Below are 21,709 nucleotides of genomic sequence, written 5' to 3'. Positions count from 1 at the left end.
GTGAGAAGACGGAGAAAGGGAAGGCTGCCACCGTTCTTAGATGCCACTCGTCTGCACACTGCATAGAGAGCCTGTGTGCTGAACTTGGGTCAGAGCAGTCTGTCGTGATCAGAAAGCTACTGAAAAGTTGCTATTTTGTGTATAGTGCCCCAGTCTCATTATGCTCAGTTGTTCCTCTAAAAATTTAGTACAATAAAAGTGCTATGAAGAAAAGTAAATTGAGGCGTAATAATACACTCAGAAGTTCTTAGATGTTATGTTAATGAGGACTATAAAAATGACTGGATTCATTCACAACCATAAACTTCTGCAGTCATTTTAATATTGATCCAGGTGGAGAATGAATAAAAATTCCTCTGTGGATTTTTCCTCTTGCTGGCACCTTGCTATTTCAGTCAGCCTTGCCAGTCAATCCTTAGGTTTAATTGCCCCGTTTCTATCACGTGTCTGAAGTAAATGATTACAGACAATTTTATATAATGGTATTGTAGCCAAGGCTTCATTACCCAAAAAACATATTAACTATATATAGTAATACTGTAGTATTTGGATAGTAAAGGTTTTGAGAAAAGAACGAATTTAGGGATTTTATCAATTATATTCTCTTTATACTGTTATTTCCTAGTTGCAAATTGCAGTGACAAGGAGTTTTATTTTTGATTAACTAATATGCATTTCACACCTGAAATTACTACTACAGTTTTACAAATTCTTTATTCTCAATCTCACTGTTCAGAGAGACTTGCATTACATATAGAAGCTGTTGTCAAGCAAGAGTTCAGAGTTCAATAAGAGGTAGATCTTCATTCAGTTTTGACATGAATCCTGGAATTAGTTCTTCTCACTGGATTTATGTCCTAATTTTTGTCCAATTATGTCAAGTTATATCTCTATAAATGAGGAGACAGTGGAAGCTACTGTACGTGTGCTTACAGTATGTACACAGTAAGCTAAGCATCATAGTATTATCATTCAATGATTTATTTAAGCGTATTAAAAAAAGAAAACACTTCAAAGCCATATACCACAGTAAAATAAATATACATTTTTTTCTGACTTAAAGTCATTCCCCAATGTGCTCTGATCTTGCTAGCTCTTGCAAAATGCTATTTTATACAGATCACCTGAAAGAAAACCGCCCTAACCAGGAACTAGATACATGACCTGCTAATTAACAGGTCAGCAACTAAAGCATGCTATGTTTACAAAGACTGTCTAACAAATAGCGTTCCTAATAACAAACCTTGACTCAGATATCACAAGTACACCCAGTAGTATGCCTTCAATAATTTCCCACTTAGTAATTTTTCTTATAGAAAAATGTTATTTATTTTTAAGCATACTTCAGTTTCAGCTAATGGATTTAAAATAATCTCATATATTTACCAGATGCAGGTTTGATATTGTGATTTGTGTAGATACATAGGCATACACACGTACACACACAAATACAGCTACAATTTATAGTGTATTATACTTGATGAAACAGCTGGAAACAAATATCACCCTGTAAATAAAACGGCTAATAGCAAGTGGGATTTTAAGGTACTTAGATAACGATAAGCCTTCCAACGGAAGCAGGGAAACGCGCGGCCCTGAGACAGGTCCAGACGCTCGAGCTTTAATTTTGCTAAAGACGCCACGGTTTGCGCAGCGCCCGCCCGGAGCGCGGCCTGCCGCGGGGGGAGGCTGTTACGGCGCGCGACGCGGCGGGCCCGAGGCAGCCGCCCCCTCCCGCTGGGGCCTCCCGCGCGCCCCGGGCGGACGCCACGCCACGCCACGCCACGCCACGCCACGCCGGGCGGGACAGGGCCCCGCGCGGCCCTCGCGGAGGCCGCCGGCGCTCGCCGCGGGGAAGGGCACGGTGACCTGGCCCTCAGATATTTATGACTTAATTATCATTGGAAGTGTGCTTTTAGGAAAACCAACCATAAAGTTATACATTTCACGGCTAGTCTCTGGACAAGCTGCTATAAAATTACACGTCTTTCTTTCACAGGACTCTGGATTAGCTTTGAATACAAGGAAGGGAGAGGGAGGTATTTCTAGCACCGCTTCTGGGACTGGCGTCAGCACTTCTGTCACCACCACCACCATGAGTAAGCAAAGATACAGGCAGCGCACACTAAAAAAAATGGCTGTGCTCCAAGTAGCACATTTCTTTCAAACACACACTCTCGGCTGAGAATATTGAAAAACAGTTAGAATGTCTGGTTAATGTTTTGATCACCTCATATGGTCCCATATACAGCTTCTTTTTTGTGTACATTGGTGGCTGTATAACAAAGGAGCACAGCGATTCCAGAGTCATTCATATTCATTGTTTTTCCCATTGTCTAACTTTGATTATGCACAGTTTTCTTCGGAGAAACTACTAAGCAGCAATCACTCAAGGGCTAGTAGACACAATGGGGCCACTTTTGCGGGCTTTTTGCTGGCAAAATTCCTCTCGAAATCAGGCGAAGGAAGCAGTTGTTTTGCTTAAGAACTGAAATCAGTTGATTTTGAGAAGCCAGACATTTCGTCTGAAAAATACTGCATGGGTTAATTTTGTTGACATTAAAGAATTTCATCCTACATGACTGGGAATTTCACTCAAGTAATAACTGCAAGACTGGTCCAAAGACATGTGAAAGAAGCAAATCCTTTTTTCATGAACTTTTGCTTGTGGCTATTTTCAGAGTTCTTAAACTTCCTTCTTCACAAAGAAAATTGTAAAATGAGTTTTCCACAAAGTATTAAACCTCAAGGAGTGCTAATTCCCAAAATTTGTTCATGTAGAAATTGGTCTTTGAGGAAAGAAAATTACCCTGTTCAAAATAAAGATATGAAAGCTAAACATCTTCATGTTATACCTCTCCTTCACCAATCAAAATAATTCACAACTACCAAGGGATCCTCAAATCCAGGGATCCAAAATAAAGTCGGGGAGGCGACACTCCTGGCATTGCTGCTCTTGGAGCTCCTCCAGGGTTGGGAGCAGGTCTGCAGCCCTCACAGACGGAGTCAGGTGCGTGCCACCAGCTCTGGGAAACTTCTTAGCTTTTTGTGCACCCTGGAGACTGTCCAGGGCACAGAGTGAAGCACGTGGAGCAACCTCCTGGGTTACAGGGCCCCTGGAACAAAGGCTTTGGGGGTTTCTCTCTGACCAAATGCTGTTGTAGGCACCTTAGGTCTCAACCTGTTCGTTTTCCTAAAGTTTCAAAAGAAATCAGTAACAGAAATGGCTACAGATTCCAGAAGTCTGAATTCTTTTTCATCTGCTACTAGGAGCCCATGGAGTTTACAGTAGAGAATCTATGAATAATTTTATGTGCACATACCCAGAAATCCCATGTAATGTTCATGAATTAATTGTTTCTTTGCAAGAATAATAACACACAATTTTATTCTTCCCATTGTTTCGAGAGAAATGCATGCCAGCTGCATAATACTCTTATTTTTACAGGTTTCATTATTCTAGAAAATAGATTTATAAGAAGAAAAGTGTTATGCTCTAGCCTTACCTTAAGCTTAAGCAAACTGGTCAATAGTCATAACATCTGTTAGGCAGTAAAGTGTCACATAAAAGGGAGCCTTCTAGTCCACTTGAAATTTAATAGCCTGTATTGATAGTTGTTGCATTTCCCCTTCCCACTCCCCCCTCCCCCAGTAAACATACAATGCCAAGGTGCTTTGCTCAGGATGCTATGAGAGGGAGTAATTACTTAGTTTTTAAAAGGAGGAGAGAGAAAGAGATAGCAAAACCTTTTATATATCCCTCACCCTGAGGCGCCTCATCTTCCTAATGGGGATGAAGAGTGAGAGTAAAAGTAGCATTGGAAAGAGAAAGTCTGTAAGTCTGAACTGTTTGTTGTTAAAAACAGTTTATTGTTCTAACTGTATCTTAGAAACAAATCGTGTATTGCCTGTCCTCTATTTGCAGAAAGGTCAGGAGCATGTGTTTTTTGCTGCTAAGTATGTATTTATTCAATATTAAAATTCTTGGAAAAGAAAGCACCAGCATTGCTGAGCTCACAGGTTTTCAACTTACACTGTATTAGTGTATTACTTTTAAGTGTCCACAAAAGATGACTAAGAGAACAGCCTTGTAAATGATTTTTTTTTAATGAAATGGAAACATTCAAAAATCTACAAATTAATAATGTTAGCAATTACATAGGTATATTAACATTAATTTATTTTTTAATAAAGATAATTAAGTAGAATTTGTATAGATTTTTTTCAGTTTTTATGTTAAAAATATTTTTGTTACACATTTGTGCAGCACTCAACTCAATAATGTCCTATTTATGATTAATGCTTTTAAAACTATCTCAATAGTTAGGAACAGTAATATAATGAAGCTATTCAGCTTTTGATTTGAGTTCAAAGTCTTGTTCCATGCAGTTATAATAATGTAATGATGTAAAATAATGATTTTCTGTGCTCCATATAGTGTAATCACAATAGGAAAAGTAAGAGCAACATTCTTAAAGCCTCAGGAATTCCAATTTTCTACATTGAGGGAGTTCTGATATGTCAAAGGGCTTCCATCATGTGGAACTGATGGAATTATTAAAGTAAAAAGTAGTAGACAAGATTTATCCTCATCATTTTCAATATTTGAAAACTCTATATTTCTCCAAATTTGTCAACATTTGTCACTAACACATCTGTGGATAAATAAAATCTAGAAACATATAGCTTTTCAGAGTTATGATGCAGTTGCCTACCCAAAAGGAGTGACTGAATAGGAACCAGATAATTATGCGTACTCTGCATGCGGTCTCAGAGCGTGAGCTGGGCAATACCCCCTACCTCCCACTTTCCTGCCTCAGGCTGTTCAGTTCTGTGCCCAGATAACCGTTCTGGGAGTTGGATCARGAAGATGATCCTGGTTAGACATGCCCTGCTCCTTCACTGGAAATAAAAGAGTTATTTTTAAAACCCTGAAATGATTAGTGCACAGCATCCCACCAATTGTATCAGCTGGCTGAGGGGACTGCCAGCTGTGGTACACAGCTGGAGTAGAGGAGGACCATTTAAGCTGGCATCTCCACTGAAACCTTTGGTAAACACAGCCTCCAAAAGAGGCAAAACAGAATTTTCTTGATTTTTTGCAGTCTGCGTTCTTTCTTCAGCTCAGCTAGCCTCAAAGCTAGCCTCCTATCTACTGACCTGGGCATTAGGTGCGTATAACCACGCCCCCAGGCTAAGAGAAGCACACCATAGAAAAGCTGTGTCTTGTCATGCTCTCCTCCAGTATAGGAGATCTTCAGTGCTTCTGTAATTTAAATGCAAGTCATCTGAGAGGTAGCTTACGGTACGGGAAAGGGTGGATAGAGAAGTTTAAATTTCTATTAGATTAAATTTTCTTAAATTAAAAAAAACAAGATTATGTTAGTCTATGTTATTGAATAATGGAATGTAACATGTCAGAAGATGTTAAATATTTGTAAGAAGTTTGCAAAAAAGCTGTGCACTTTCCAAATGGATCTATTATGTCTGAGATTATTAGCTACTTATTCTAAGTGATAAGTGTCATTTGGCATCAGGTGTCAAGGAAGTACCATGTGTTCCTCATCTGCCTTTTAAGTTACAAATGACACCATTCATCTCATCACRTGGTAGACTTGTTGCACCTTATCATTATAAAATGCCTGCTGCTTCTAAGTATGGTATGGCTTTATTTTCTTGTATTCTCTTGACTGTGGACTTTAGTTTAGCTTAATGGGGAAAGTCTACTGGCATTTTTAAAAACACTTTAACAGTCTCCTCTTCAAAAGCTGTTTATTCTGTGACCAGATTTCTTCAGTGTAGTCTAAATACAGAGAGTGCCATAGAATAAACTTAATTAAGGCAAAATACAGTGATATCTTTCTTTATAAGTTTTGCCTATTTCATGATAGTGTTGAAAATGTACACTTGTTTCAAAAAAAACTTGAAAAACATACATGCACACATGGAGGATTGTAGCTGTAAGATAAATAATTGAAACATGTTGGGAAACTCTTTGTGAGATATAAGTGAATTCATTGCGCCCGCTGGGATATTTACCAGATGAAAAGTGTGACAACGACAGTACCCTCGTTGTTTGGTACATAATTTAGAGTATTCCTAATGAATATTTCATGTAGTATCATTTGTGTATGAACTGTAAGACATGTATATCAAGATTCACTAGGGGCATTGTCAAACTCCTCAGTTTGAAATAAGCACTTATAAATTACTTAAGAATATTGTAGAAAAAAAGATTAGTGTATGTTCTGTTTTAAGCAAATCATTATGCCTCATTTTTKGGGGACAATAAGCAGCTTTGTTTAGTAGAGAAAGAACACTCTGAAACAAAGAAAAATAAATATGCTTTCACTTCTATGCTAGCAATCAAGTTACATTCCTAGAAACACCCTAGCAATTTAAAAAATGCAYGTTACTTGAAAAATGAATGACCAGAAGTAATTTTCTGTAACTTAAGAAACTCTGTATCTTAAGAAGCAGGTGGGATTTTGGAAAGTATTTGTTCAATCAGTTCAAAAATGAGAACAACTGATTATTTATATCCATTTATATCCATATTTACACATCAAAGTCACTTAGGTGAATCTTTTACTTAATTGTAAGACTCCTTTAATAATCAGATTTTGTTAAAGTCCTTTTAATTCTAAAAAGATATTTTAGCAAGGTAGTTCATTTATTTAGTCTTTACATTTAACAAATGCATTAATGAAACTGAAGACAGTTTGAAAGTGATTATGAACAGAATAAGGAGATAAATCTACCAGTTAATATATTGAAAATGAATAATTCAACTGGTTTTACAGGACTGTGTTATAGTATAGAAATATACTTAAAAATTTATATGTACATTGATACAAATCACTATGTATCTATATGTTTCTAGATATAGCATATAGAAACTGCATGTAGGAATAGTAGGTAGAAGTGTATGAATAAATCCTTCAAAAATAGGTGTCTAAAAAGAAGTTCCTAAATCACCACATCTTGTGTCACAATTATCATAAAATCATTGTCATGGTTTTCTAAGGTCCTGAGCACTTAGCAAATCTAGCTGACTTCAGAACATTTCTAAAATATTTAATTTCTTGAAATTCTTTCATAGTTGCGCTAACCTTGTTTACAGAATCCTTCTTTTCTTCAATCTCTGCAAAACAAAGTCCTTAGCTTTGCAGGTTTCTGCAAGTGCCCACAGGGACCCTCTTCATATATCCCAGAACAAGCATCTCTAGAACTATAATTTTCTAATCAAGGACAATTTACATCTATGAAACCTGTTTGCTTTTTTTTTTTTAAATAACWGTTTTGAGTTGACTTCATCCAGCAGTATTTTTAAGAATGACAAGAACAAATCCATAGTTAAATGGAACTAAACATACCCTTGTCATTTTATTAATTAATGATACTTTCAAGAATTCTCTTTTCATGCAAAAATATCAAAAAAAAAAGATCCCTGGCATTAATAAATATATTTTTCTTAATGTTATAGCCGCTTAGTCGTAAAGTAAGTAAAACTTATGTCTCAATTTATTGCCAAAGGCCAAGATTCAACAAAGAATGTTCTCAGCTTAAAGTACGTATTTAAATCTGTTGACTTTATGAGACTTAAATATCTGCTTAAGGACATGCTTCAGCTGATGCTCRGATTCCCATTGGAGTCTCTGGCCTTGCTCTTACGGTTTCAATGATGCCTGTTGGGCATGGCGCCAATAAGCTCGATCTTGAATCCACTCAAGCCAAGAAGAACTCTTGTCGCTGATTTCGCTACGCGCGGAACGAGGCCGTGTGCGGGGAAGCGTAGCTTCCAGGCAGCGAGCGCACCGTACTTTACAACATACTCTGTGCTTTTCTCTTAATTTTTTTCTTTTTAATGTAATCAGAGACGATAATTTAGAGAGAGGTTTTTTTTCTCTCTCTACACTTTTACAAGCAGTGAGTATCGTTCTGATTCTGACTCTTGAGGTGTCGTGTGAATCATACTTCGCTGTGCTTGGATATGTGCTCAGCTTTAGTTAAACCTAGCCAAGAGGCTTGTGGGAGGTATTTCTTTTTAACTTCCGGATTTATGACTGTTTCTTTTAATTTAAAATGCTTTTAGATTTAAAATATCTTTGAAATGACTTAAAATAATCTTAAATTTTATCCCATAGTCAGTGGAACTATCTTTAAAGCTTTTATAAAGTCATTTCTAGAGATATAAAAACCTGGAAGGTAGTTATTCATCATTTAAAGTGATACGTTCCAACGTTCCATATATTCCTTTAGTAACATGCCAGTTTTGCAGGGTTTTTGTGAATCTGCTTTTGGCTACTTTTTTTTTTATATATATATATATGTATATATATATGTATGTATATATATATATAGCAAGAAATTACTTCATCCAAGTCAACTCTTCGGTGTGGTCTATTGATTTAATAGCTGAGTTTTAATCTGAGTTTCTCTGCTGAGCTTTCATCTCCCTCTCTCTCTCTCCTCATTTGTAAAGTAAGTGTGATAACACCTTCTTAGAGGTTTATATGAATTAACTAGCTAGAATAGATTCATCTACCCAGTTTAAATTCAGTAGAATTGATTTTTTGCAGCTCTTTGAAAATTTAAAGTACCATGTAAGAACAAAAAGCAATGATCGTGATTGTTATTTTCACAGATAACAGTCAAGTTCTTTGCATTTAGAGAGAAATTCTCAGCTTTAGAAAGGAGCTCCTGTTTGTGTGCTTATTTGTGCTTTATAAATGTACCTTGAGAGTTTATGTATTTTTTTTTTATAGACAGGTTAAAAGTAATAAGCTGGTTACCGATGTATCCAGTAAGAAAGGTCATAGGAAAATCAAGGTTTGTATTAATAGCTCCTTGACTAAAATCTGATACCTCCAAGTAATCAAAACCATAATTTCCTAAAGAGAGGAGGTTGGTGAAATGCTGTTTCTGCAATTTGAAAAGTACCACTGATTTTTTTAATAGTTACAGGAAAAAAAAGATATTTTCTCACTAGTACTGCCAGTGAAGATATTACTATGACAAACATATCTACAAGCCAATACATGAAGTTACACTTTCTTTCACATTTTTAAAACCTTTTAAAGCACAGATTTTAGCTCCATTGCAACTGAAAACATCACAGAGAAACAGCACAATTTTAACATCTTTATATTAGCTGTTAGAAAACTGAGCAACTTGGAAATGTTACTGAACAGAAAAGAAGAAGAAAAAAATCAAAGGAGGAAAGATCTGAGTGAAATAAGTAAAAGACAGAGAGAAAAAGAGAGGAAAAGGATTTGTATATGGATAATATCTTTTGGGATTAATGCCTAAATCAAACTACACGTAATGTCCCGCTCACGAAAAGGGGTTACTCAGGTGAGGTGCCGTCTGAAGCTGGTATCAGAACTGCGTCGGCCAGGAGCTTCACCTCGCGCGTCCTCGGCAGAGCCGACGCTCCCGGTCACGTTCCCCACCACGGAGAAATGGTTCCACTCCGAACACCGCACAAGAGCTTTGCTCTAGTGCTCCGTATCTGTATACCTGAGTGGCTGTTTGTGTTCGCCTAAGATAGTCATGTTCTGTGACACATTAAATCTTATCAATTTTAGCATGTACTGAGCTAGTAAACATCTGCATTTTCTGGGGGATCAGAGCACCAGGTATGAGGCCATATGGTAATGGGGAGGTAAAAAATAATAAAAAAATAAAAAGGAATAAACACAACATATGTTTCCCTGCTTAATCTTTCCTTTTGGTTGCTGTCCATCTTTCCTCTCAGTGTTTTGAATTTCATTTCCTACTTAGAGTTAGGTTTCTAAATACACTTTTGCCGTACTGTTGATATGATAAAAGACAAATCTGACAGGAATGTTGTGTAAGGAAAAATCTTCTCCTTTATAAATTTTCATCTCATAGATCTGATCTATGCCTTTTGATCATTGTATTCAAAATCTTCCACGTAGGCTATCATGGAATAGATTATTTGAGATAATCTGATTTTTTTTTCAAGGGTAGGACGTTTCAAAGTTGCAGAGGAGCACTAATTATTTGAACATGCTCAGTGTCCCATCAAATGAAAAGGGMGTGGATGATCTTCACGAAACCAGCGCAGACTAAGGGTTTTAGTGGTCTTTTGATGAAAAAGCCAAAGGAAGCTTCTGGCCACTTACAATAGAATGTTAATAGCTTTATGTCACTTTAACTCTGACAGCTCTGAAGTGAAAGGCTGCTAATCTCTGTTTGTAATGTGCACAACTGGAGGAAAAAAAAAGTATTTTTACTTAAGCCATGGATAAGCACTAACAGTCTGAAAATGAGGGCAATGTGCTGTAACTTATTTTAGAGTCAACAAATACCCCCAAAGCTTTGGAGGATGTATATTTTTTTTTTCTTTTGCAATAGCACGGGTGATTTAAATGGAACTCTGGTTCAACATTGCTCAGTTCACGAATCATCATCTTTATAAAGAAAATGTTAGTGTTCATCTGCTACAAATTTCATACACAAATTATAATGCATACTTATTAGAATGGTTTAAGAATTTTCCAAATACAGATTTTCAGAATATTTTTTTTTTCCAAATTTACTGAATTTGAAACATTATACAGGAAAAATTTGCAGAGAATGGCCAGGCTCACAATCAAGAAAAAATGGAAAAACTGAAGTTGCCATGAAAAGTTCGACTGGTTAGGATCCCTCTGTTTTTCGGATTTTGATTCATAAAAGCTTGAGATTTTGACTTTTCATCTAAATCTGGAGTAAGAACATTTTAAAAATATTAAATATTCTCAAAGGTTTCCTGTTCACAAGCCTTACTTATTAAGAATAGGATTTTTCTTAAGATTTCTCTCAGAAATCTCAAACTGATGTGCAGCAATATATGGGCCATTTTATCTAACACTTCATTTGAATGACCAAACTCTATGCTCTTCTCTGGGAAAATATCAATAAGCACATATAGCATAAGAGGAAATGCACTACTTTACTATTCACTTCAAGCCTAGATCACCTCCAAGTGCAATCAGTAGAAGTACTCCTACACCTGAATTGCTAAGAGCATATTTAAATCAAAGTGATTTTTACCAATATTTTTAATAATAATATATCGAAAAAACAGGCAAGGGAATCTTGAGACTTATGATTTTTAGTCTTTCTTATTTTGATTTATTTTAGTAAATGGGTGGTTYTGACTGTGCACAAAAACTGTACTCTCGTCTGCCTCTGAAAGCTGCCTGTGTCATATATATATACACATATATATATATATACAGATAGCTTCAGTAGGCATATGTTGATACACTGTTTATTATGTGATATTAGATCCTCTATTCTTTGGGTTTATATTTCTTTCTGTTAGAAATAATAAGTTTCATGATTAACCTTTACATTGAGTTTGGCATTTTAATTTTGGCACTTTAATTTTGGATGGATTCTTTATGTCTAAGTGCATGCATTTGAATAGTCATAAAATTCCAGGGGAAAAAAAAAGTCAGTAAGTTCAACTTTATTGTGTTGAAAAGATGGATGATTCATTTCTTTTTAACTAAGTGATTTTTTTTTTTTGCTAGTTCTGATCTCTAACTTCAGATATTTTCGAATTCCTATTAGATGAAAATTAGAATGCAATTAAAATACACAAAACTCACATTTTTGTAAAAGTATGTTTTTCCCATTTACATATAAAACAAAGGAATCAGCTTTAGTGAAGTTGCAGCTATTTTTTCTGTTGTTYAAAATTCTAGAAGTAGATCTCATCTTTACATATTCAGCTTATAGATTAAAAAAAAGAAAAATTGTCTTTCTTGGTTTGGGATTTTTATTGTTCATTTTTGACCCCCATAAACTATTTAATTGCAAATACTTTAAAAATGCCATTTAAATAAAGGAGATTTTAATTAAAAATAAAAAGTTGAAATTTTACTGGAGCTGAGAGCAAGTAATCGGGCAAACTGTTTGGTATATTCCTTTCCTTCTACCCAGATTTTATTTTACATCTATCTTTCTGTGAATGCTATAATGCCTAAATAAGAACATAGTTAAAAAAATGGGCAAAAATACTAATATATTTCCCAAGTCATCCATTTTTTTTCTACAGTTTACTTTCACRTAAGTCTTGTGTTTAACTGGTCAGGACAAATGCTTGAAATGCATTAATCATGTTTCTACACTGAGCAGAGTGATGCTGAAAAATATGTTTAAAAATGATGTTTGTCCATGTTTGTATTTTGACAGTTGGACAGTTGCATTTTTTTATTGAAATTAAAATTTTGCCTTATAAAATACTGTTCTTATTTGTCTTCATAGTAATGAAGGATTTGAAGCTTGGATAATCTTTAGTTAACAGATGTTCACTTGATAAGGCTCAAGAACAAATTGGATATATTATATGTTAGTATTGTTATATTGATTTGCTAAAGACTGGTAAATCAGACATTATTCTGTTTTTACCTCCAAAATCTCTACATCATAACTGCTCTGAAAGCTTTCTTGAAGAGCGCCCTAATATATGAGATAGTTACTSCCTTCACCTATTTTGATTTTATGACAATTAACTGTGTATAGGGTTAAATTCAGAAATAAGTTAAATTCTTTTATTTGTTCAGATTTTACTTATTGTTCTTTTTTCCTTTTAGTTCTACCTTGGTTCATTAGATGCAGTAATATCTCCCTTGCCTGTGACAATTTCCATTAATATCTCGAAGGCAGCTATTAAGTATCATTACAAGAAAAGATTATAGAAGGATACTGCATACAATAACAGTGAAGATAAAGACAATAGTCACATTTTCATTTGTTTCTTTGTTCTAAAGATATAAATCAAATTTCAGGCTCTTTCGAGCATTCTTTCTTCTGCTTATGCTTTCAAAGTGTTCTAAAATGAACAACTTTCATGGTCATATAAATTCATCTATTCGGATTATTTCAACAAAGAAATTACTATTCACTCCTGTCAGAGAATTTTTCAACCCCTTAGCCCCCCAGAAAAATAACTGTCAGGAGAAAAAAAAAAGAAATTTATTCTACTCTATTTTTAATTGTTTTTTGTTGTTGTTGCATGAAGAGATACTTTTAATAAAGCTATTAAAAAGTGTGAAGACACTTTGAAAGCATTCACTGTTAAAAGCCACAGTTTGTCACACCATCTAAATATTTGGTCAGTCGATTCTTAGAAAATTATCTAAACGTATCTATGGGAATTTAAAGGTCATATACATAAAGGTCATTCAAATTCTCAATGTTATACAATAAAACTATAAAATCACAAACTTTCTGTATTGCAAATTTTAAAATCCTGACACTATGAATCCTCTAACCCAGTGAGTTGCATGTCTTTAAAAGAAACTATCAGGCAAAATGGGGATAAATTTATGGGGTATTGGTGTGTATGTATCACAATTAGCTTTGGATGTCATATTTTGACAGTGGTGTCAGCCCTTTCGAGTCCATGTAAAAAGAGATAGTCTGTTCATGAGCAACTTAATTCATCTTCCAGAGTCATCTTCTAAGGGTACCTGACTTTTCCCACCAATTATATAGGGAAACTGCATGTGTCCTCATAGGAAATAGAGTTCAAAGAGGTCTGTGAAGCTCTTTGCATCTGTGAACAATTTCAAGACCTCTATGTTTGGACATAGGATATATAACTGATGAGTTGGAAAATTTATGTTCAGATATTTGTTTTTCTGTTGGAAAATACAGCTCCCGGTTTATTTCCAGTATTTACTTCAGTGGAAAATGTGTTTTCTGCACAATGGAAATTTTCCACAAAGTAATCATATTTTTGCCAAAGTAACTGAAAAAGATGCTGCTTGTACGTAAGCTGGAACAAGCCACTTTGATACATCTGAGTTTGTCAAAATAGAAATAGTCATTTTTCAATTCAGTTCAGCTATAACTTGATCTCCTTGACTATCAGGGAAGTTCGAGTGAGAATATTTTCATATGTTTGACTTTTGGGTAGATTATATCTCCCATGAGAATTTTTCTCTGTTTCTTTCAACCTTTGTGATACAGTGTGGGAGTTCCTTGTTCAGGTTATATCACAGGCAGTATAGACTAACCCAGGAATCAGTTTCTCAAAAAGAAACAGATATTCATACATTTGTGTGTAAAAATCTTGTCTACCTGATCATTCCGATAAGACCCAAGAACGGTGAATAAATGAATGTCAAAAGTTAGGTTTCAAAAGTCCTGCCCGAGCATCAACAAAAGTTGTCTGATTTTCTGCAGTGCTGAACACCTAGCAGCTGCAACTAAACCAGTGTTTTTGGCCTTGCAGGAACATATGTCCACTATCATATGTCCTTCAGAGGCCAGAGATCATTCCCACTCCCATGAACATGGGAGGTAGAACTGACTTTCCATCTTTTCTCTGGTAAATGCATTTGTCCCTGGAGCTCAGAGAGAAAACGTCTACATTTCTTACCACACAGCGGGTGCAACTATCCCTGGCTGTTCTTGAGGCAGCTTAAGTTAAGAACGAGACCTTTTGCTTTCTCCCTCCAGACTGCATTCTTGATGAAGAGCAGCTAGCTGGGACTCCATCTCTGCTTATTTCACTAGCTGTCAGTCCAGCACCTTGTGGGCAGTCCCGTAATGATCTTGCAGCTGTAATATTCTTCCAGCAGCTACACATGAAGTCAGCCTCAGTTTGCTAATATGTAAATATATTGTTATCTTTTTTWAAAATAGTTTCAGCCATTAGCAGTTCAGAAATTACAAGCGCRTGCAAAGTTAAGGGTGTCATTCACACCTTTGTGATTACAACAATCTAGTCTGAATGTTATTATTATGTGAAAGATAGTTTCACATRGATTACACAGGTGAAGTAAACTAAGCTTTACAGCATCTTTATGCAATTTATCTAGCTACAATATAAAAGTAACCTCATCTACATTTTCATCTGTTAAATTTTAAACTATAATTTAATAGGTAGAAGTCTGTAATCGCTAATCATTAAGCATCACTTAAATAGATGGATAAGCCAAATCCAACCTTTTTTAGCTCTTCAACAGATATTTATTCCCAACTAAAAAAAGCCCTCAGGACATTATTTTTCAATTTTMTGTTTTAATTACAAAATCTACTTTGTATCAATTAGCATTTTTTAATAGCAATATATCACTCAACATCATGTGATCTTTCAGGGAGACGAAAAGACAAGAAGAGTTTTTTATTGCATCAGAGGCATTAGATCTGCAGGGACTGGTCCCCCCAGGAAAGCAAGGCATGGGGAAAAGCAGTAGAATGTCTGGCACTTGACAACATTTTTTTCCAGTACGAAATCACAACGTAGTTAAGACACTATGTGGCTTTCAGTTGATTACCAAGAAAAGAAGCAAGATTAAAGATTTAGCCAGAAGAGAATAAAAGATACAACACACTGTTTCACTGGCTAATTCCAGTTACCTATGCAACAGCCTCCGGGGTAAAGGGAATGGCACTATCCACATGGGAGAGGGCAGAGGAGGATGAGAGCCAGAGTTACAGCCTAAGCTAGGCTTGCCAGAGGGGTTAGTGCACCGGGAGCGAGGCACAGCCCAGCGGACCAGGGAGCCGGAGTGCTTCCTGCGTGTCTTCCGCTCTCCTTGCCACAGCCCAGCGCCCTGTTAATCAACGTCATCAGTGCAACGTGGACGGTGCAGCGTTTGAGCGTGGGCATTCAGCACACCATTTAGCTGCCATAGAAGTGGAATTTAGAAGCCTAAACTCTGGAAAATTATGAACTTATCTTTACAGATACATATGTTTTTTGCCGCTTTAACTTTTGCTATTGAGCATGTGTTTGCTGAGTTGATCAAATTCTACCAAAAACATGATGTTTAAACCTTGCTAAACTCACGTAGATTTTATTGGTTTCAGTTGGTTTCTTCCAATACATTCCTTTCTCATTGTTAGAGGTAAATGACTTCTGTGATCCTCATCACTGTCTGCTGATCTGTCTTTGGTTTTAGTCTGTCAATGATTAAACTGTGCTCACAAAAAGCAATATTTTTTTCAGTTTGTTTCACTGCATCCTTGTTTTGCAGTCTTTCACCCATCATCTTCTATTAGATCAGAGAAAATGTATAAGTTCCTCAGCATTCTGAGCATCTTGAAGAAAAATATACATATATATATATATATATATATATATCACACTAATGCACTAAACTTATATTTCAAATCCATCACTTTCTTATTTTGGCAGGAAACAAAGACTCATAAGCATACATACATGCACACACATAAATGCACATATCTTCTTTAAGGCATGCTCAACAATTTTTCAAATAATACTTTTATCACTTATCATCGTTCATGCACTTCAGTACTTTGCACACATCGTGCATCCTGTGTGTTAGTTCAAAACAGAACAACACTCATGTCTCATAGTAATTTGGCACTCTGAATACATTTCCAGTAAATGATTCAGGATTTCAAGTAGATAAATATCACTCTAGCTCATTCTCTTGGCTGCTCAGCACTGTCATAACTCATCTATTTGGGCACGTACAAAAGCAGAACTTTATGGTTTTTGGAAGCCATAGGCTATGGAGTTTATCCATATGTATGATTAGGAAGCAACTTGCGGATATTTTTAATGTTACAGTTATGGACATGGGTGTTTGTATTCCTCTTAAGTCTCTTTAGGTATCAACTTCCTTTTCAAAAATCTGATCATCAATTCAGTCATAAATTTAAAAGAAAAAAGTTGTTTGGAATACTCGTTTTTTATCTCTATCCTATGTGTCCTCTAGGACGTAATACTGTGATCAAAAAAAAAAAAAAAAAAACTTTAAAAAAAAAAAAAAAAAAAACAAAAACTTTATTTTCCATGGCAAACCTGTTGATGGTTTGTAGTCTAGCTGAAGGCCAAGTTGAGAATCATAAGGAGAATAACAATGACTTTTATTAAAGAATTAAAGAATTTGATTGAAAGYTACTAGCAATTATTATCAAATCAGGGTGTATGCCCCACACATGAGATACTCCAAATCATCAATCATTTTGAAAGGAGTTCAGCATGAAGAACATGCTCTCATTGACTATAGCTGTGGTTGTGATGTGGCATGTTCAGTTCAGCTTGGTCTTGGTTTGGAGAGGAACAAGATTTTCTTTAAAGTACAAATAAGGATGCTGAATGAAGATAAAACTCATCATAGTCAAATACACACAGAGTTTCAGAGGGGTTTTTCCTTACAAGGGAAAGCAAGTCACCTGTATTTGCTATATCATATGTAATGTGCACATTGAAATTATGTGCCCAACTTATGCAGTACAAACATTGTAGTAAAAATATAGTTGCCCTAAGCCCAAATTCTGTTTTCAGGTACACTAACCTGAATCAAGAATAAATGCATAGTACATATCAAAGTTACTCATATCTGTGTTAATTTACAGYGGGAACAAAATGCAGTTTGTAATTTAATGTCCCAAACTTGTTCTGCAAATGCTTCTGCCTGCTATCATAGTGTACAAAATGTAAAACGACAGAATTTAATAGAATACAATCTACTTTTGTTCACATGTAAAGTAGAATTCTTTGTTATTACAAAAGTGGGCAAATGGTCACTCCAAACATCATACATATTCATTCAGACAGCTAAAATATGTTCATGAGTTGAAACAGAATCCTTCTATTATCATGAAAAACTCTGAATTTTGTATAGACATCTGTAACTAATACTTCAGGGAATATTGAGAAACAAAAGAAGGTAGGCATTTTCTCAGGCATAAACACAGGCTGTGGACCGTCATTGACAAATTAACTTATGATTGTGTTTTATTAGGTGCATATCTCAGGAAATTTTTTGTTTATTCTCATCAGCCTGCTGTCCTCCGTTATTATAATTTATGAGTACATGGGCAATCTAATATATCCTTGATCGAAACACTTCCGAATCTATTGGCAATTTTCAGCAGTAAAACTGTGTGGTTGCACTCTTGCATAATTGTCCTTAGCTAGTACTTTTAGGGACAGAAGAAGGATTTCAAATTTACATGAAAGGAGAGACTGATTAGAGTATCTTATTTGTGATAATAGCATTAAACCTAGCTGCAGTCCTTAGCTGCAGCTTTCTCTTCTGATTCCTAGTGCAGGTGGTCTTTTGTYAGCACGGCCCATTCCAAATGCTTTAACTCTTTGATAGTAAGAGAGGTAGYGTCTCCTAAAGGAAATGTGTCTAGAACCAGATTTCACTGCTGTGAAATCATAGTGTGCTGAAACAGATTTTCAAGATAATATTTAAACACAGAAGTGAGACAAGGAAAAAAAAAATATGCAAGCCACAGGTGTCAGAATAAAGCAAAAATAGAAAGGATTGAAAAGGTAGCTCAGGAAAAAGGACTTCTACACTTTCCTGTCCTCGATATCAACTTTTCTATGGGATGATACACAATGAGATAATTAAAAGACTGATCTTGGTGAGTCTTAATATAAATAAACATAACTAAAAATTATCATGTGTCCACTCATATTTGATTTGAGAAACCTATAGCAAAAATCTACTTTTAGGATGTAAATCTTAACTAGATATACAATAATAGTGACATTCCCAAAGGGATTCTCAATCTTTTTAGAGAATTCTTTTCATCATAATTTAGGTCTCCTAATAACAGCCCCCAGGCTGCTCCAAACCTTTAAATTTCAAACTCCCTCCCTCCAGCTTCTGCAGAGTGCAACAATTTGTCCTCCCAGCTCCCTTCTACACTCAAAAGTCTCCCTTCTGTCTAACAGCCATGACTCARCTGTCACGTGTTTTTGACTCAACCATGCACACTGAACTGGTGCAAATGGTGCATCTCCTGCAGAGGAGCAAATAAAGAGAGAAACAAAGGTCAGGTGGGATTTGTTGGGCCTGGTCTCCCCTCTGAGGAGACGCGCTCTGTCCTTCAGGACCTGCGCAATGTCCGCTGGAGCCCTAGGGCTGGGGAATCGCCGTCCCACAGAGCAGCCCGCGGAGCCTCTAGCAGGGGCAGCTCAGGTAGGGCTGTGARTGAGGAAATATTTCATGTTCTTATTCTTGCTTTGGATGTTACTAGCCGGAGATACACAAAGTGTGATGCTCATCCTAAAATGATGAATGTGCCAGGGCAACCTAAATTTCTGACAAGCGCAGTTTCTTGCCTTTTAGATTTGCTTTTCATCGGCATCTCTCTCTTTGTGAAACAGAGGAATAAGTAAACAATGAAATAAGCCCAAATTTTTGGAAAGACATTTGCTGCAGCAGAAGAGAACATAAAAGAAAATAGCATTTTCTTCTTCTGAAAAAAAGAAACAGTTAATACTTAAAGTAAGTCACAGAAATGGGAAACCAAAATAACGATCATTATTTAGATGAGACAATTAGAAGATGGACTTTGCTCAAGACAAAATAGCTGTTCATTTTTGCTACGGTTCGATTTTGTAAAGTAATATTTGAAACAATTTGCAATTGTTATGGAGGCACACAGACATTGCTTAGTTCTGGAACTGATGCTAATTAGATCAACAAAAGCTTTAATTTATATGGAAATTGCATAGCTTGTACATGAATTCATGCCTTATAGTTGTTTTAAAACACCATCAATTTATCCAAGGACTATTTAAAAAAATATATAGCATCACTGGATTATGTAGCCATCTTACACCTTATCCCCTTATAATAAGAAAAGATGTTAGGCGTGGATTGGACACATTCTTAGTTCTGCATTATTACTTAATGTTTTTATGTGTTCTGTGTTTTATACTCCCTCCTAAGTATTGGTCCTTGTCTTGGGACTAAGCCAGCATGCCATTTTTGTTCTTGTGTATATTGTAGGGTAAACACTTTAGATAAATGGTTAAAAACATATACATAAATGTGTGTGTGTGTGTATACATATATATATATTTTATATATATATATATATATATATATATATAAAATATTGCCTGTAGGTCCTGCAGGTACTGAATACAGGAAACACATGAATATGTTTCCACTTTTTGTCTTTGGGGTAGACGTAAAATAATGAGCATCATTCTCCAAAAATCAGGAAATTTGAAGTATCAGAATATAAACAATCTAGGACTGAAGTATCCAAAATGGCTATTTTCCTTTAAAAGTCATCAGGAAGCCCATTTAGCCTCTTATATAATGTTAGCTTAGCAATTATTCAGAAAAACTTGTAAGAACCTGAAATTTGTTTTAACATGCAATATAGCAGAAACAAACCTCATCACACACAGTAATAATTATGCTGAGAAAACATGAAATTATGCTTGAGTTAAGGTTTTTGACATCTCACTAAGGTTGTACATTTAAAAATACATTGGCATGATAGAACAGTAGTTGAGAATTGTTAATTGCAAGAAATAATATTTTATGCCTGCATGCACTTATATGATGATTGTTCAAAGAGATCTCATGTATCCCTTGGTTTCCTAAGATATTGTTTTAGCCTGAGTTAAATGTAGTATCTAATTGCCAATTGCAATGCATTATGTTTATATAATATGATACTTATTTTTTCCACTTGAGTAGATAAAGTGGGTATCTATTTATATTATCATGATGTTTGAGTCAGTAGAGGCTGATTAGTTACTCTGAAAACCAGAAAAAGCAAATGCAATCTCCTGAATAAAAATTGGCAGCTTTTGTAGCATGTGAATGCAAATAGACAAGAAGAGAAATGTGTTTTTCTACAGTAAAGTCTTCATATTCTTCTTATGTGGCATATTTACACCAGTAAAATTGTAAAACGTGAAATTCATCCAAGCTTGTCTTTCTTCTCTTACCAAATAACTACTGTTCTTGGCATTGCTGAACGATAAATAGACATAGAGATACAGCCCTTAACTGAACAGCGTATGTTATTTTCTTCTAGCAAGGTAGAGATAAAGTGCATCACTGTTACTGTGTTTGATAGAGTTCATTTGGGTGAAGAGGCTCTGCTTTGGATGAGCTATGTATTCCACTAATGAGTATTTTCTATATATTGCTTCTTATGAAGAACTGACAGCATTGTAATAATCTGTTTTGACAGTATTTTCCTAGAAAAATTGTGTTAAATATTTTTAGACATGAGGGATCATGGACATATGGATATAGTGGTGTGTGCCTTGTCTAATTATATGCATTATACAATTTGCCATTGTTGGAGACTGTTGTACCATCTTTCATTCATTTAATAATGCTTTTGCAAATTGGCAGATAGCATTTGGGCTAAAATACACACAGGGCTTTTGCAGGAATAAAACATGCTCTGCCTTTTCTCTAGTGTAGAGCAATTTGTCAAGTAATTAGCCAACCTAATTAAATTTTTGTAGCACTAATCAAACGAATATGCTAAAATTTTCTTTGCACAGCCAGTTTGCTGTCTGCTTGCATTTAACTTGATGGTCTGAAAGAGGCTCTGCTATGTCTGCCACTCCACTTAATCACCTCATTTGCATTTTATATTGGTAAATCAAATTAAGCACCAGTGGCTTTTAGTATGATTGACTATGGTCAGGGCTGTTCAGATGGGACTTTTTCACAGAAAATTAGGCACATTTTAATATGAGTGAGTCTGTGCTTTCAGCATTCAGCAAACTACATTCACTCAGCTAATTAAAAGTGCTTGTTGCTTTTTGCCCACGTATGATAGATTTATCCAGCTGGTGTGTCCATTTTCTTTTGCATAATTTCTTGATGGAAGTTTTTATCTTTATACATAATAAGATTGTCCAAACAACACTTCAAACCAATTTGCAAGAACTATATAAATAATATTTTGCAGAAGC

The sequence above is a fragment of the Rhea americana genome, unplaced genomic scaffold, assembly GCF_003343005.1.
Source record: "Rhea americana isolate MKP2758 unplaced genomic scaffold, rheAme1 scaffold_13, whole genome shotgun sequence".
NCBI classification, from domain to species: Eukaryota; Metazoa; Chordata; class Aves; order Rheiformes; family Rheidae; genus Rhea; species Rhea americana.
Note: the sequence above shows the minus strand (reverse complement) of the source record.